Source organism: Miscanthus floridulus, chromosome 11 (genome assembly GCF_019320115.1).
Source record: "Miscanthus floridulus cultivar M001 chromosome 11, ASM1932011v1, whole genome shotgun sequence".
Lineage (NCBI taxonomy): Eukaryota > Viridiplantae > Streptophyta > Magnoliopsida > Poales > Poaceae > Miscanthus > Miscanthus floridulus.
This window is the reverse complement of record NC_089590.1, coordinates 55,425,304-55,443,646: the sequence shown is the minus strand read 5'-3', so window position 1 is coordinate 55,443,646 and position 18,343 is coordinate 55,425,304.

Genomic DNA, 18,343 nt, shown 5'->3' with positions numbered 1-18,343 from the left:
CTTCCTCGATCTCGTCATCAAGGTCATTTTGTGGGGTAGCCCCTCCCTCGTGGATGCTTTTGATGCATCCCTCGGGGGTACCTGCCATAAAACATTCTCGCGAGGGGTGATGGCTCCCCTGCTGGAGTCAAAGTCAGAAAGTGACTCTGAATCTCCCGCGAGAAGGTCATGGAAAGATTCCATGACGTATTCGGTCATCCCTATGAACTCATTGTTCATAGGGGATGGGTGCATGCGCTGCGCCATGAGGTGGCTAACGGTCCTTGTGGTGTTGCGCAGACCGAATGGGAACGCTATTGGGGCGCTCCGGATGAGGTATTCTAAGGAGAGCGGGTCCCCTTCGGCAAGCTGTGTCATGATGTTGGCGAATGAAGGGTAAGTCCTCCTAGGATAGTCAAGGTCCTAGGAAGATGTTGAGCTGGTGCTCTAGCCTCCTATAATCGAAGCCGAGGAGCTTGTTGCTCCCAGGGGCATGGGCCTCTAGCGCGCGCAGCTACAATTCCTCAAGCGCCTTGACGATCGCGTTGAGGCCAGTGGAGTGGAGAGGCTGGATGGCGGTGGGAGCCTACGCCAACTCTTCCTCCATCATGACGATGAAGTCTAGGTTCCCAAAGCACATGTGCGTGCCTAGGACCCTACTAACATCGTGACTAGCCATCCGAGGCTTGATGTGGATGTCGAGACACGCAAAAAGCCTCTACATGGCGCGCCAACTGTCGGTGTTTCGGATCACCGGCTAGTAAATTTGTATCTATGCATCTAGCTCGGATGGTGTGCTCGGAGGACACGAGGATTTATACTGATTTGGGCAGAATGTCCCTACGTCCAGTCTACTACTGCCTGTGTTACCGGTACTAGTTTGTAGTAGGGGTTACAATTGAGCGAGAGAGGGAGAAGCTCCCAAGTCTCTAGTGAAAAGGTCGAATGGAGTTGAGTCTTGTTGAGCTCATAAGCCATGTGCTCATTTCCCCTTCTTGGGGCATCCTGCTTCCCTTTTTAGTGGTGAAGGGGAAGGCACATGTTATAGAGAGAAAGAAGGAGAAAAGCGAGGGAGAAGAAGGCCTCTAGGGCCACCGGTTCCTTCTTCTCCTTCACGTGGGTCCCACCGATGCTATAGATGGTGACAGGGACGGCTCCATGTCAGGCTCCTATTCACCACTGGTGCCATGCCCCAACGTCATCAGCTGGTCGTGGTGTCCCATCCCGTCCCGGCGGATGGCATGGCGAACCGATGTGCCCGTCAGCGACCGTACAGGGAGTAGGTAGCAAAGTGACCACGCACTCACCACTATTGGTGATGTGAACCCCCGAGCATGGCTTGACATGGCCATGGGTCATGTCGAGACATGCACGCTTCCTTCCTAGTGTCAGAACTTTGACCTTGGGGTCGTACCTTTAGATCCGTAGTGGTTGGAGGCGGTATGGATCCCCATCAGGCGAGACGGAGCCCACGCCTTCGGGGTCAGGCAGGACAGAGCCCATGGCCTCAAGGTCAGGCGGGATGGCTCCCGTACCCTTGGGGTCGGGCAACATGGGGCCCGTGCCCGAGAGGTCGGGCGAGACAGAGCCTGCGCCTTCGGGGTCAAGCGAGACGGAGCCCATGCCCTCAGGGTTGGGCGGGACGGCTCCCGTACCCTTGGGGTCGGGTGACACGGGGCCCATGCTTGAGGGGTCGAGCAAGGCAGAAACCGTTCCTTCAGGGTTGGTCATGACTAAAATACGTGCTTGATTATCTGGGCGAGTTTGTCGCCCGCGGTCCTCAGATCCCTTCTTTAGGTATCTCTAATACTGATACCCGACACAAGACATCCCTCGAGGATGCCATGGATCAGCTCGATGAGGCGCGCGATGTTGTCGTCCTTCGCTCAGCTAAGTACCAGCAGGAGTTGCACCGGTACCACAGCTATTGGTGTTTCTGGACCACCGACGAGTAAATTTGTATTTGCGCGTCTGGCTCGGATGGTATTCTTGGAGGACACAAGGGTTTATACTAGTTTGGGCGGAACATCCCTACATCCAGTTTGCTGCTGCTCGTGTTACTAGCACTTAGTTTGCAGTAGGGGTTACAAACAGGCGAGAGAGGGAGAGGATCCCAAGTCTTTGGTGGAAGGAGTGAACGGGTGTTGAGATCTCTCTTGTTGCTTAGCAATGTGCTCGTGTCGTGCTCTTGTGTTTTGATCTTGTGTTTTTCTTGAGATCTCGATCCTCCTCCATGGGGCGCCCTGCTTCCCCTTTTATAGACAAAGGGAAAGCACTGGTTACAGAGGAGGAAAGTAGAAGAATGAGAGAGAGAAGAAGGCTTCCAGGGTTGCTGGGTCCTTCTCCTTCATGCGGGTCCCGCTGATCCTGTAGATGTCAACTGGGACGGCTCTATGTCATGGCCCTGTTTGTCACTGGCACCACGCGTAGGCATCATCTGCTGGTCATGGCGTTCCACTCTGTCCTGGCGGACATCGTGGTGAACTGACACGCCTGTCAGTGTTCGTATGAGGATTAGGTAGAACAACACCGGCATGTTCGACACTGTTGTTGATGTGAATCCCTTGGTATGGCCCATCATGGCCACGGGTTACATCGAGGCGTGCTAGCCTCTTTTCTAGCGTCAGAGTTTTGACCTAGGCCCATACGCTTGGACCTAGAGTGGTTGGTGGCGGTATGGGTCCCCATCGGATGAGACGAAAACCGCATCCTTGAGGTTGGGTGAGATGGAGCCCATGGCCTTGGGCGAGATGGAGCCCGCACCCAAGGGGTCGAGCGAGGCAAAACCCATGTCCTTGGGGTCGGGTGATATGTAGACCATGTCCTTGGGGTCGGGCGAGAAAGAGCCTGCACCTAAGGTGTCAGGTGAGACGGAGCCCACGGCCTTGAGGTCAGGCAAGATGGAGCCCGCACCCAAGGGGTTAGGCGAGACGGAGCCCGCGGCCTTAAGGTCGGGTGAGATGGAGACCATGTCCTTGGGGTCGAGTGAGACAGAGCCCATAGCCTTGAGGTTGGACAAGACCTTTTAATATGTCTCAAGCCATCCGGGGAAGTCAGCGTGGGCGCTAACTTCCTTGCTTTGGGTATCCCTACTGTAACACCCCAGGTGTTTGCCACCAGTTAAGCAATGGGTTTGAGCTAAAACATGGTATATTAAGTGACGATGAAGATGTCAAGGTCAAACCTATAGAAACGAGCCCCAACCTAAACTTGGATATTGCACCTGTGCTCGCCTATAGACCCCTTTTCAAGATATATGCTTGGGTGGTGTGATTGGAATATCTTCATGTGTCTCACATCAATACCCATCTATATTGATCCATGGAAAAGTTTCGTGAAGTTTGGAATCAAGAAGTCACATGAAATGACGAGTTATGTCCTTGCTTGAATAATTTTATAAAGCGAATGGAATTCTTGATCGTCAACCAAATCTTGCAACCTTGCCCAAATGACTCTAGATGAACTCTACAACGAAAGTCATGAAAGGTTCATGTTGAGGAGAAGTCAAGAAAATGCCTCAATCGGTCAATAACTCTAATTTAAGCTTTATAGTGACGATACTTTGACCTATGTTGACCAACCACTTACAGTGCTTGCATGGAGTTGCACCTTAAATAAAAGTTGAAGATTGGGTAGAGTAGAACAAACTTTGTTTTTGGACTAAGAGCTAGATCAGCTTGGAAGTAAGTCAAATCAAGGTCACAAGATCAAATTTGCTGCTGATTTCAGCACTTAGAAAAATTTCTAAGTCTGGAATCCATTGTCATCACTGTTGGCATTCCGCGTTCTCCGAAATTCGTTAAGCAACTTGAGTTGGTCCAAAAATAAAAGTTGAAGGTTATATTATGGAGAAGAGCATGCAAAAAGTTGCACTGAGTTTGACCGAGTTTCGACCTCCGAAAGTGAATTTCCGTGACCGTTAGCAAGGCGCTGACACTGTCATTTTATGGCTTAATTATCTGCTGATGAAGAGCTCTAACGACCATACCGCCTTAATCAAGTTTGTAGAGCATCCAGAGTAGAACAACTTTGCTACTGGCGCCAAGGTCCGAATATGCACGGAATATGCCGAAAAACGAACTTCAAGTCGGGCACAGCGACGCACGCCACGTATTCGAGTTTATGTCCGCGTGGCCACCATGCACCGAGAGCGCCCCCACCATTGCTGAGCTTCCTTGCCACGCGCCCTGCCTCCCCTGCGCGGTATAGAGCTGGACGCCGAGCTCCCCACTCCCCAGCGCTCTCCCTCACTTGCTCTTCCTCGCTCTGCTCCGCGCCGGGACGCGCGTCCGCCATGGCCGGCTGGCCGAGCTCGCCGCCGCCGCGTCCTCGCCGCTCCAAGCCCCCACGGCCACAGCCACGTGCACCACCGCCTTTGCCTCGTCGTGCTGCACCTCGCGTGCACGCTCGCCCAAGCCATCGGTCGCCGTATCGCCGTCGCCACCGGAGGACAGCAGCCGCCGCCGCTGTAGGCCGCCGGCGTGCGTGGCCAGGCCGCGTCGGGCCTCCTCGGAGCAAGCTGCGGCCACCTACGGGTGCGCGTGGACCCACCGGTGCTCCCCCGCCCCTCAGCCGCCGACGGCATGGCCTCCTACGGCCAGAGCAGCGAGCTCCGACGGCCTCCCCTGCTCAAATCCCGTCAGGGACCTCCTGCTAGAATTCGACGAAGTTCAGGGTCCTATCTGCGAAGTCAGTGACTCATGTGAATAGTGCGTGAGGACTGGTTTGTAATTATTTTGCAGGAACTTTGGAAATTCATAGTAAATCGTAGAAAATTCGTAAAATAGTAAATGAGGACTTTTTGGAATCCTTGTGAAATTGTCTATGCAGTGGATCTATAATATGGCATGTTTTAGTTTAAATATTTTGCGGTAAAAATAGATTTGTGCAGTAAGGTTTTAATGCTAGTTGAATTTGTTATTTTTCATAACTATAGATCTAGGGCTCCAAATGAAGTAAAATTTTTGTGGCATGCTACTCATGTGATAGTTGATGTGTGGTAAAAATTTCATGAGTATTGGATGAAGTATGAGTGAGTTATTGGTTTATCTTGCTCTCACATGAATTCTTGCTTTAGCAACTTGTCTTTTTCGTAGAGGTTGCTATACATATCCAAATGGAGTGAAATTTATACAGTAGACTATTAAGAGGATATGTGAGCCACTGTAATTTTTGTAGAAGTTATTGTGCACTTTTGGTATATGTTCATTAAGTCACCTTATTATCTAAAATAAATTAAGAAATGCATTAAAAGAATTTATTTGGTCATGGACACTAGGTTTTCTGGTGTTCTTTAGTCATGTGTGACATGTTGGTAAAGTTGGTTTTGCCTAATTATGTATTTGTAACATAAGTTAATAATTATTTTCTTGCCGATGTGGTTTATGGACAGATCTGGGAACTTAGCAAAGTTCTTCATGATAATGTGCTTTGTTGTGAAACTTGTTTATACAAAAGTTGTAGATAATTCATGTATCTAGCTTCTATTAAAATTTGGTGTCATTTGGCCAAGTAGTTTAAGAGTTATAGCTGTTTAAAGTTGGGTTTCAGAAATGGCTGTTTTCTGTCAATTGTGGACCAGTTTCTGTAAATGGATATATTTGACTTAGTTAACTTGAGAATCATGCTAAGATGATTAAAGATGAATTGTAGAAAATTTCATAAGCTTTCTAGAATGTCTTCTTTCAAGTCATTTGGATTTGTGTAACTCCAGTTATAGCTAAATCTTATAGCTGCTGTTTGCATGTCCAGAAATTGACAGATTCCAATTATAGTTGTTTGCTTGTATATTGCTAAGTGTGGCTTTGTTGATAATCAAGTTATGATACTTGTGACCTTATTAAACTTGTGTCATGCTTGATGTGCTTGCTCTCTATACTTAGTTGTGTGATGATAGTTAAATAGCTACTGGTGTCTATGTCTTACATAATCTTGTGTTGTCTTGAATGCTTATGTGATGCATCTTGTGTTACCATTCATCACATTCATACACATGCATCTTGCATCTCATTTAGGTACGCTAGATGAACCATGTGAAGGACGTGATGTTGGAGCCAAACCCGAAGACGGTGTTTGATGGATCTATCCCGAAGATGGAAGGACTAAGCGAGTGCTAGGATCTGAGATGTCACCAGGATGGTGCAAGTTAACTGAACTGACTTGTGTCGGATCCCAGGCAAGCCCCGGAGCATTATAAGTCTCCTACTTTATAAAAGCAATTCTTTCTATATATATGAGTTTATATATATTGTTGCATTAAGTTGTAGGAGTTGATTGAAACCGTTGATGCATTTATTACTATCCTTGCCTACCTTACTACCATGTTACCCTGTTAGGTCAGGATCGAATAACTGCTTAGCCTTGCTTAGACCGGTAGCGATCGGTGATATCCGGTCACCTACATTATAGGTGGTTACTGGAAGAATTTAGCTATGGAAAGAATGATATCCTGGAATTAACCATATGTGATGGATAATTGGAGACCGGACGGAAAAAGTTGGAGGCAACCAGACAGGGTTCTGGGGTGCTGTTAGTTTCCGTCTGTGTCGATTAAGGACCGTTCGTTGTTGGGCCTCGAGTCATGTTGAACGCATGCCTTACATTTAGCTGGCCGGATAAAGTACCTTCCGACCGCGAAGCTGGGAGATTTTTCGGGCCGAGTAGATTGCCCGCAACGCACTGTGCCGGAGCAGGTGTGGTAGGACACGGGGGCGAGATGATAAGACCAAAGTGCAGTCGGTCGGCCCCCGGGTACATGTGGTTCCTGGCAAACTCGAGATTCCTGGAAAGTTGACTCGGTGATCAATATCTCACTTTAGCGGGTGAGTGAGGTTTGTGTAAGGAATAAATCACCAGCTGGTTAGGAATCGATTCGAATCGCCATCGCTCCTGGATAGTGAGCACTTGACTCGAGTTACTTCATCGTAGTAATTATTATGGAACAATGATGGTTATCTGGATGGTATGAGATATGCTAAATCTAAATTGGTAACTGGATGTTATTGGTTAATCAAGTGATTGCTATAGTACAGGTGCTTACCTAGATGGATAGGTCATAATAAAGATGATGCAAAGTACTTAAAATGGTTTCTTCATGATAGCTTATGCTTTTCGCAAATAAGTCAGCTAGCCCACTAAAGAAAGCCTTGCATAATCCTTGGTGTCGCTTTATTTTGGTTTACGACGGGTAAGTCTGGCTGAGTACATTCGAGTACTCAGGGTTTATCCCACCTTGTTGCAGGTGATGTTCTCGACCTGTTGATGATGGTGGCTAACCACCGGTGGGCTCGGTGATTCTATACTTACTTCTCCTCTATATGCTTTTGTCGGATGATGTCACTATGCTAGCAATATATTTGGAACTTATATTAATGTAATCATTTGAAAGCTATGTTGTTTCCACTAAGCAGTTTTAAAACCCCAAACTTGTACTATTATTTGTTAACCCCTTTTTAATATTATTTCCGCTGCAACTTGATGTATGTGATGTGTATTTGCTTAATCACGCGATCTTGGTTGTGATGTTGATTTACCGAGGTCTTTCGGGACACTCGGCGGACTACCGGGTTTATATGAGTGAAAGTATGGGTGTGTCAACGTGTTAGCGGGGACAACCGTACTTGATCTTATATAAATTGGGCGGTTCTGTCACAGCTGGTATCAGAGCGAGATTAAGCATAATACTGTCAGGTACATAGTTTTAAAAGCTAAGTTTTGGTTTTAAAAGGTCTATTTTAACTAAAACTTTAGCTACAGGCAAATTTGTCAAAACTTATTGCAAAACTATGCTAGCGACATCTTCCTTTATGCCCAGTTAAGGACTATTAGGTGGCTATCTAAGTACTAACTTTAAGGGATGTACTTTATTGCAATTTTTCTTTCGTCGTCCATACGGCGTGCTATTGTATGGATGCCATTCGCTTGAATGGTACTGTATGGATCAATTGCCTCTACGCCCAGGTAAGTGTGAGTTGTGAGAGTATGACCGTCCAACTATCGGTCTAGGGGAGAGTTAGCTGTGGTTACTGGAATATTTACATGTTACACACATGTATATATGAAGGTACTTAATTGTGGGTATATCTGTCGGGTAGCTATGGATATCAAAGTATATACATCTGGGGATGTATATATGGAGAGTATCTTAGTTTACTACTTTCATTGTGTGCTTATTTATCTTTTGTGGGGATGGGCTGCAATGAATTTGCCTGCAGGTACGCTAACCACGAATGCGTAGATTGAATGTAGCTGACGACTAGCTATATACCGAGAGAGTACGTGTTATGCCACCGACATAAAACGTGATTGTCGCCTTAGGCTGGCAATTTTGTGAGGACGAATAGGACGAGCATGCATCATGATTGTGCTTGTGCATAAATATGCTTTCCCTCACCTTGTTCTAATACTAAGTAACTTGTGATCAATGTGATGTTACTATCTTCTCTGTGTGAAGTTAAACAAGAATGCCTTGTTCCATGTTGCTTGAATAGGAAGTGCTTGAGAAAAGTGTGTGCTTAGCCTTGCTAGAAATAATTGTGGTTACATGCTTAAACCTATAATGTCCTCTAGTTTAGCCAAGTGGTGGGTATGTATGCTTGTTATTTAGGTAGTGCCGTAGTTGTCACCCTTTTGTCCTCGGTAAGCGTACGAGTGTTGAAGAGCGCTATCCTAGAACCACGTCCAAGTTTTGGTAATCACTTGGTGGACACAAGACGTATATGGAAATTCGGCAAGAAGTCCCCTGCTCAGTTGTCCTTGGAAATTAAGCTATGCTCTCTTGCGTTGTGTTTTGATTTTCGGATCCCCTGCTTGTTGACTCCTAACCTTGTGACTACCTTTGTTTGCTATCCCTCCTTCGCATAGTGCTTGCTCCTATGCAACCCAATTTATGCCATGTGAGATTTCTTGTGGGTTGTATGTTCAGTAATGGTGCCACGATTAGCGATCTATGGTGCCGCGACGAAACCGAGAGCCTCCTGTGGGTGCACACACAAGGCTGTGCTGCTCGGCACGCGCTGGTATCGAGGTTTCTAGTCATGATCCATTGCAGAACTACACCAATATGTTATTCTCACTTGAGCTCTTCCTTGGTTATCTCTCCTTATCATGTCAAGAGATCTATATGCAGAACTAGATGCAATAGGACTTCCTTCTGGAGTAGTCCAACGGTTAACCTTTGAAGAACAGGTCACTAACAGGAACATAAATAGACTGCAAGAGGTGGTAGACAAGTGACTCTACTCGACGTGACTGTCCCTATAATGACGTCGATCATCTAGTGAGCAACTTATGTCATTTTCATTGGATCAGAAAGGTGCACCACACTTAAGGTTAAACAAGTTATCAGTCGGATGATAAATGGACCAGGATATTATGTGCTGTGATAGGTCACCTGATATATATGAGTTCCTGTCCAAGTCGCAATCTTTAGGTGCATAAGGATCACGTAGACGAACCGACCTTCTTTGGTGTGACCCCTTTCTGCAGACTTCAATGGCGACCATCTATAGGCTTTGACCACAATTTTTATTATCAAGAGTGAAGATTCGGAACCTTTTTAGTGTTGAGGGACAACTGATTTGTTACCAGTAGGAAAGTTAGTCTTCAGTTAGGTAACGACTATTTGGTAACTATGAAGGCCAGATTTCACAGAACAATGTTGATCAAGGAAATAGCAAACCTGGCCCCGCAATGCAGGTGCTACTTCTTCTCCAAATGTGCTATCCAGTCAATTCTATCTTGGCAATCACGTATATAGTACAAGACGTTGTATCGGCTAGGTAGGAGCTAGCAAAAGCACGTCCCTAGTTTTTAGTCAGCATCTTTGTGCCCCAAGGTGCCACTAACACATGTGTCCAGACTCTATTGGATGAAGTGCCGAAGGATATATAGGAATGGTTCCTTGTCAATGTAGAAATGCCCTACATGTGGAATAATGTTTTGTGCCCTGCGAAAACAGCCCACAAGTCCAATGCTTGTGCATAGTCAAGTTGGTGTCTAAAACGATGGTTGAAGTATTACCAGAGAAGCATGTAAGGAAAACTCTAGCCTCCATCCTCAGCTAGAGAAAGACTGCTGCTGCTATGAGAAAGGTTAGAGAGTGCCAAACACACACCTCAACGTGTGGAGCGAAGAAAAGGGAGGACACGAAATCTGTCCAGATTTTGTGGCACTAAACCGGTTATCTTCAAGCCGGCGGTTAGTGACTCAAACGAAGTTGGATTGACCCCAAACTTGGTGATCTCATTCATTGCTTAGGACCCTTCAATGTCTTAAGTTAGTTTGAGTATTGGTTGAGTAAAACATCGGATTAGAGAGATATCTTGTCGGCTTGGTTTGCTGCCATTTTCAAACACAGCAGTTTTGGTAGATGAATTGTTTGGATGGTCAAACGGTGCCCATTTGAGTTGAATTTTGGTGAGTAGTTAGAAGACCCATGGATCTACATGTCCACAAAAATTTGTGCATATTGGAGCAGTAGTTTGTGAGATATGAATAGAAAACAAAAGGGTACAGAATCTGCAATTTCGCTGTGACTGCGATCATCATTTGCATTAAACGGTTGTGTTTGTAATTCATGCCAAGAAATTACAACTTGTAGGTGTATTGCTGATTAGACAACCCTCCATACCCTTGAGAAGACTAATTGCACCCCTATGTGCCTTGCCTTTGCCCTCTTAGATCAGCAATGCGTGAGCAGTCAAGGTGTTCTAGAAGTCAAAATTGTGCCCTTGCAATTCGAAAGCAATTGGAAAGATGTCAAACCGCAGATTTTTGGATTATGGTTTTTGAGATATTGATTGGCCTTGGAATGGAAGTCTTGAAGACAAATGTAGTAAGAAGGCTGGTTTTGCTACGATGCAAGTCAACCCAACTTGTTGTGCAACTGCACCACGAAGGCAAATTGTGCTCAACCTGCTTGGTAGTGAACTAGTCCCTAGTTTTGTGATTACTTGCAACTTGTATTGTCCTCCAAGCCTCGCTAACATCCTTCTACATCAATGGTTCTCCAATGCTGACATGCCTTTGGTACCTTATATGTGTTTTTACCCAAGAGGTTGCATCAGATCCAACCTAGATCACTGTTGCAACTTGGATACGAAGGCTCCCTAAGGAATGATCATCGAGAACGTTGAGCCGACAGAGTTAGCTACTATGTTTACCACTCACTCAGCAGACTCAGACCATACAATATTGTTATCAGAGAAAGAGAACTGCACACATGGAACCATTGCAACGAGTATCCTTCAGAAGATTATCATCTAGTGCAAAGTCCATAAGGTCTGTGCTATATCCACTTGGGAAGTAGATGCTGCAAGTATTTAGTCTACGTTTGTATCAGCTCTTCGTACATCAAGGATGAAGTACGTAGGACATTGCTATCTTGGATTCCTCCCAAAATAACAATATTTCATGAAGGCCAAAGAAGGAAATTATTCAGACAACAGCTTACGACGAAGAGCAAGTATCAGAAAGTGTCATGACCAAATTAGCCTCTCTGATGCTCCAAAGTTAAGTAGCCTAATGCTATCACTGATGTTGGAAACTGGATGACATGTTTCTCTTCCCTTAAAAGTCTTTCGCATCGAATCTCGGGACGCGATTCCTTTAAGGGGGGAGGGCTGTAACACCCCAGGTGTTTGCCACCAGTTAAGCAATGGGTTTGAGCTAAAACATGGTATATTAAGTGACTGATGAAGATGTCAAGGTCAAACCTATAGAAACGAGCCCCAACCTAAACTTGGATATTGCACCTGTGCTCGCCTATAGACCCCTTTTCAAGATATATGCTTGGGTGGTGTGATTGGAATATCTTCATGTGTCTCACATCAATACCCATCTATATTGATCCATGGAAAAGTTTCGTGAAGTTTGGAATCAAGAAGTCACATGAAATGACGAGTTATGTCCTTGCTTGAATAATTTTATAAAGCGAATGGAATTCTTGATCGTCAACCAAATCTTGCAACCTTGCCCAAATGACTCTAGATGAACTCTACAACGAAAGTCATGAAAGGTTCATGTTGAGGAGAAGTCAAGAAAATGCCTCAATCGGTCAATAACTCTAATTTAAGCTTTATAGTGACGATACTTTGACCTATGTTGACCAACCACTTACAGTGCTTGCATGGAGTTGCACCTTAAATAAAAGTTGAAGATTGGGTAGAGTAGAACAAACTTTGTTTTTGGACTAAGAGCTAGATCAGCTTGGAAGTAAGTCAAATCAAGGTCACAAGATCAAATTTGCTGCTGATTTCAGCACTTAGAAAAATTTCTAAGTCTGGAATCCATTGTCATCACTGTTGGCATTCCGCGTTCTCCGAAATTCGTTAAGCAACTTGAGTTGGTCCAAAATAAAAGTTGAAGGTTATATTATGGAGAAGAGCATGCAAAAAGTTGCACTGAGTTTGACCGAGTTTCGACCTCCGAAAGTGAATTTCCGTGACCGTTAGCAAGGCGCTGACACTGTCATTTTATGGCTTAATTATCTGCTGATGAAGAGCTCTAACGACCATACCGCCTTAATCAAGTTTGTAGAGCATCCAGAGTAGAACAACTTTGCTACTGGCGCCAAGGTCCGAATATGCACGGAATATGCCGAAAAACGAACTTCAAGTCGGGCACAGCGACGCACGCCACGTATTCGAGTTTATGTCCGCGTGGCCACCATGCACCGAGAGCGCCCCCACCATTGCTGAGCTTCCTTGCCACGCGCCCTGCCTCCCCTGCACGGTATAGAGCTGGACGCCGAGCTCCCCACTCCCCAGCGCTCTCCCTCACTTGCTCTTCCTCGCTCTGCTCCGCGCCGGGACGCGCGTCCGCCATGGCCGGCTGGCCGAGCTCGCCGCCGCCGCGTCCTCGCCGCTCCAAGCCCCCACGGCCACAGCCACGTGCACCACCGCCTTTGCCTCGTCGTGCTGCACCTCGCGTGCACGCTCGCCCAAGCCATCGGTCGCCGTATCGCCGTCGCCACCGGAGGACAGCAGCCGCCGCCGCTGTAGGCCGCCGGCGTGCGTGGCCAGGCCGCGTCGGGCCTCCTCGGAGCAAGCTGCGGCCACCTACGGGTGCGCGTGGACCCACCGGTGCTCCCCCGCCCCTCAGCCGCCGACGGCATGGCCTCCTACGGCCAGAGCAGCGAGCTCCGACGGCCTCCCCTGCTCAAATCCCGTCAGGGACCTCCTGCTAGAATTCGACGAAGTTCAGGGTCCTATCTGCGAAGTCAGTGACTCATGTGAATAGTGCGTGAGGACTGGTTTGTAATTATTTTGTAGGAACTTTGGAAATTCATAGTAAATCGTAGAAAATTCGTAAAATAGTAAATGAGGACTTTTTGGAATCCTTGTGAAATTGTCTATGCAGTGGATCTATAATATGGCATGTTTTAGTTTAAATATTTTGCGGTAAAAATAGATTTGTGCAGTAAGGTTTTAATGCTAGTTGAATTTGTTATTTTTCATAACTATAGATCTAGGGCTCCAAATGAAGTAAAATTTTTGTGGCATGCTACTCATGTGATAGTTGATGTGTGGTAAAAATTTCATGAGTATTGGATGAAGTATGAGTGAGTTATTGGTTTATCTTGCTCTCACATGAATTCTTGCTTTAGCAACTTGTCTTTTTCGTAGAGGTTGCTATACATATCCAAATGGAGTGAAATTTATACAGTAGACTATTAAGAGGATATGTGAGCCACTGTAATTTTTGTAGAAGTTATTGTGCACTTTTGGTATATGTTCATTAAGTCACCTTATTATCTAAAATAAATTAAGAAATGCATTAAAAGAATTTATTTGGTCATGGACACTAGGTTTTCTGGTGTTCTTTAGTCATGTGTGACATGTTGGTAAAGTTGGTTTTGCCTAATTATGTATTTGTAACATAAGTTAATAATTATTTTCTTGCCGATGTGGTTTATGGACAGATCTGGGAACTTAGCAAAGTTCTTCATGATAATGTGCTTTGTTGTGAAACTTGTTTATACAAAAGTTGTAGATAATTCATGTATCTAGCTTCTATTAAAATTTGGTGTCATTTGGCCAAGTAGTTTAAGAGTTATAGCTGTTTAAAGTTGGGTTTCAGAAATGGCTGTTTTCTGTCAATTGTGGACCAGTTTCTGTAAATGGATATATTTGACTTAGTTAACTTGAGAATCATGCTAAGATGATTAAAGATGAATTGTAGAAAATTTCATAAGCTTTCTAGAATGTCTTCTTTCAAGTCATTTGGATTTGTGTAACTCCAGTTATAGCTAAATCTTATAGCTGCTGTTTGCATGTCCAGAAATTGACAGATTCCAATTATAGTTGTTTGCTTGTATATTGCTAAGTGTGGCTTTGTTGATAATCAAGTTATGATACTTGTGACCTTATTAAACTTGTGTCATGCTTGATGTGCTTGCTCTCTATACTTAGTTGTGTGATGATAGTTAAGCATCGCAAAGTACTTAAGTGTGTTAGTGTAAACTATGCTTGTCTTGCTTGCTATTTTGTGATGCGTCTCATGGTACTATTCTTCATATTCATGCACTTGCATATTGCATCTCATCTAGGTACGCTAGATGAACCATGTGAAGGACGTGATGTTGGAGCCAAACCCGAAGACGGTGTTTGATGGATCTATCCCGAAGATGGAAGGACTAAGCGAGTGCTAGGATCTGAGATGTCACCAGGATGGTGCAAGCTAACTGAACTGACTTGTGTCGGATCCCAGGCAAGCCCCGGAGCATTATAAGTCTCCTAATTTATAAAAGCAATTCTTTCTATATATATGAGTTTATATATTGTTGCATTAAGTTGTAGGAGTTGATTGAAACCGTTGATGCATTTATTACTATCCTTGCCTACCTTACTACCTTTTACCCTGTTAGGTCAGGATCGAATAACTGCTTAGCCTTGCTTAGACCGGTAGCGATCGGTGATATCCGGTCACCTACATTATAGGTGGTTACTGGAAGAATTTAGCTATGGAAAGAATGATATCCTGGAATTAACCATATGTGATGGATAATTGGAGACCGGACGGAAAAAAGTTGGAGGCAACCAGACAGGGTTCTGGGGTGCTGTTAGTTTCCGTCTGTGTCGATTAAGGACCGTTCGTTGTTGGGCCTCGAGTCATGTTGAACGCATGCCTTACATTTAGCTGGCCGGATAAAGTACCTTCCGACCGCGAAGCTGGGAGATTTTTTGGGCCGAGTAGATTGCCCGCAACGCACTGTGCTGGAGCAGGTGTGGTAGGACACGGGGGCGAGATGATAAGACCAAAGTGCAGTCGGTCGGCCCCCGGGTACATGTGGTTCCTGGCAAACTCGAGATTCCTGGAAAGTTGACTCGGTGATCAATATCTCACTTTAGCGGGTGAGTGAGGTTTGTGTAAGGAATAAATCACCAGCTGGTTAGGAATCGATTCGAATCGCCATCGCTCCTGGATAGTGAGCACTTGACTCGAGTTACTTCATCGTAGTAATTATTATGGAACAATGATGGTTATCTGGATGGTATGAGATATGCTAAATCTAAATTGGTAACTGGATGTTATTGGTTAATCAAGTGATTGCTATAGTACAGGTGCTTACCTAGATGGATAGGTCATAATAAAGATGATGCAAAGTATTTAAAATGGTTTCTTCATGATAGCTTATGCTTTTCGCAAATAAGTCAGCTAGCCCACTAAAGAAAGCCTTGCATAATCCTTGGTGTCGCTTTATTTTGGTTTAAGACGGGTAAGTCTGGCTGAGTACATTCGAGTACTCAGGGTTTATCCCACCTTGTTGCAGGTGATGTTCTCGACCTGTTGATGATGGTGGCTAACCACCGGTGGGCTCGGTGATTCTATACTTACTTCTCCTCTATATGCTTTTGTCGGATGATGTCACTATGCTAGCAATATATTTGGAACTTATATTAATGTAATCATTTGAAAGCTATGTTGTTTCCACTAAGCAGTTTTAAAACCCCAAACTTGTACTATTATTTGTTAACCCCTTTTTAATATTATTTCCGCTGCAACTTGATGTATGTGATGTGTATTTGCTTAATCACACGATCTTGGTTGTGATGTTGATTTACCGAGGTCTTTCGGGACACTCGGCGGACTACCGGGTTTATATGAGTGAAAGTATGGGTGTGTCAACGTGTTAGCGGGGACAACCGTACTTGATCTTATATAAATTTGGGCGGTTCTGTCACAGCTGGTATCAGAGCGAGATTAAGCATAATACTGTCAGGTACATAGTTTTAAAAGCTAAGTTTTGGTTTTAAAAGGTCTATTTTAACTAAAACTTTAGCTACAGGCAAATTTGTCAAAACTTAATTGCAAAACTATGCTAGCGACATCTTCCTTTATGCCCAGTTAAGGACTATTAGGTGGCTATCTAAGTACTAACTTTAAGGGATGTACTTTATTGCAATTTTTCTTTCGTCGTCCATACGGCGTGCTATTGTATGGATGCCATTCGCTTGAATGGTACTGTATGGATCAATTGCCTCTACGCCCAGGTAAGTGTGAGTTGTGAGAGTATGACCGTCCAACTATCGGTCTAGGGGAGAGTTAGCTGTGGTTACTGGAATATTTACATGTTACACACATGTATATATGAAGGTACTTAATTGTGGGTATATCTGTCGGGTAGCTATGGATATCAAAGTATATACATCTGGGGATGTATATATGGAGAGTATCTTAGTTTACTACTTTCATTGTGTGCTTATTTATCTTTTTGTGGGGATGGGCTGCAATGAATTTGCCTGCAGGTACGCTAACCACGAATGCATAGATTGAATGTAGCTGACGACTAGCTATATACCGAGAGAGTACGTGTTATGCCACCGACATAAAACGTGATTGTCGCCTTAGGCTGGCAATTTTGTGAGGACGAATAGGACGAGCATGCATCATGATTGTGCTTGTGCATAAATATGCTTTCCCTCACCTTGTTCTAATACTAAGTAACTTGTGATCAATGTGATGTTACTATCTTCTCTGTGTGAAGTTAAACAAGAATGCCTTGTTCCATGTTGCTTGAATAGGAAGTGCTTGAGAAAAGTGTGTGCTTAGCCTTGCTAGAAATAATTGTGGTTACATGCTTAAACCTATAATGTCCTCTAGTTTAGCCAAGTGGTGGGTATGTATGCTTGTTATTTAGGTAGTGCCGTAGTTGTCACCCTTTTGTCCTCGGTAAGCGTACGAGTGTTGAAGAGCGCTATCCTAGAACCACGTCCAAGTTTTGGTAATCACTTGGTGGACACAAGACGTATATGGAAATTCGGCAAGAAGTCCCCTGCTCAGTTGTCCTTGGAAATTAAGCTATGCTCTCTTGCGTTGTGTTTTGATTTTCGGATCCCCTGCTTGTTGACTCCTAACCTTGTGACTACCTTTGTTTGCTATCCCTCCTTCGCATAGTGCTTGCTCCTATGCAACCCAATTTATGCCATGTGAGATTTCTTGTGGGTTGTATGTTCAGTAATGGTGCCACGATTAGCGATCTATGGTGCCGCGACGAAACCGAGAGCCTCCTGTGGGTGCACACACAAGGCTGTGCTGCTCGGCACGTGCTGGTATCGAGGTTTCTAGTCATGATCCATTGCAGAACTACACCAATATGTTATTCTCACTTGAGCTCTTCCTTGGTTATCTCTCCTTATCATGTCAAGAGATCTATATGCAGAACTAGATGCAATAGGACTTCCTTCTGGAGTAGTCCAACGGTTAACCTTTGAAGAACAGGTCACTAACAGGAACATAAATAGACTGCAAGAGGTGGTAGGCAAGTGACTCTACTCGACGTGGCTGTCCCTATAATGACGTCGATCATCTAGTGAGCAACTTATGTCATTTTCATTGGATCAGAAAGGTGCACCACACTTAAGGTTAAACAAGTTATCAGTCGGATGATAAATGGACCAGGATATTATGTGCTGTGATAGGTCACCTGATATATATGAGTTCCTGTCCAAGTCGCAATCTTTAGGTGCATAAGGATCATGTAGACGAACCGACCTTCTTTGGTGTGACCCCTTTCTGCAGACTTCAATGGCGACCATCTATAGGCTTTGACCACAATTTTTATTATCAAGAGTGAAGATTCGGAACCTTTTTAGTGTTGAGGGACAACTGATTTGTTACCAGTAGGAAAGTTAGTCTTCAGTTAGGTAACGACTATTTGGTAACTATGAAGGCCAGATTTCACAGAACAATGTTGATCAAGGAAATAGCAAACCTGGCCCCGCAATGCAGGTGCTACTTCTTCTCCAAATGTGCTATCCAGTCAATTCTATCTTTGGCAATCACGTATATAGTACAAGACGTTGTATCGGCTAGGTAGGAGCTAGCAAAAGCACGTCCCTAGTTTTTAGTCAGCATCTTTGTG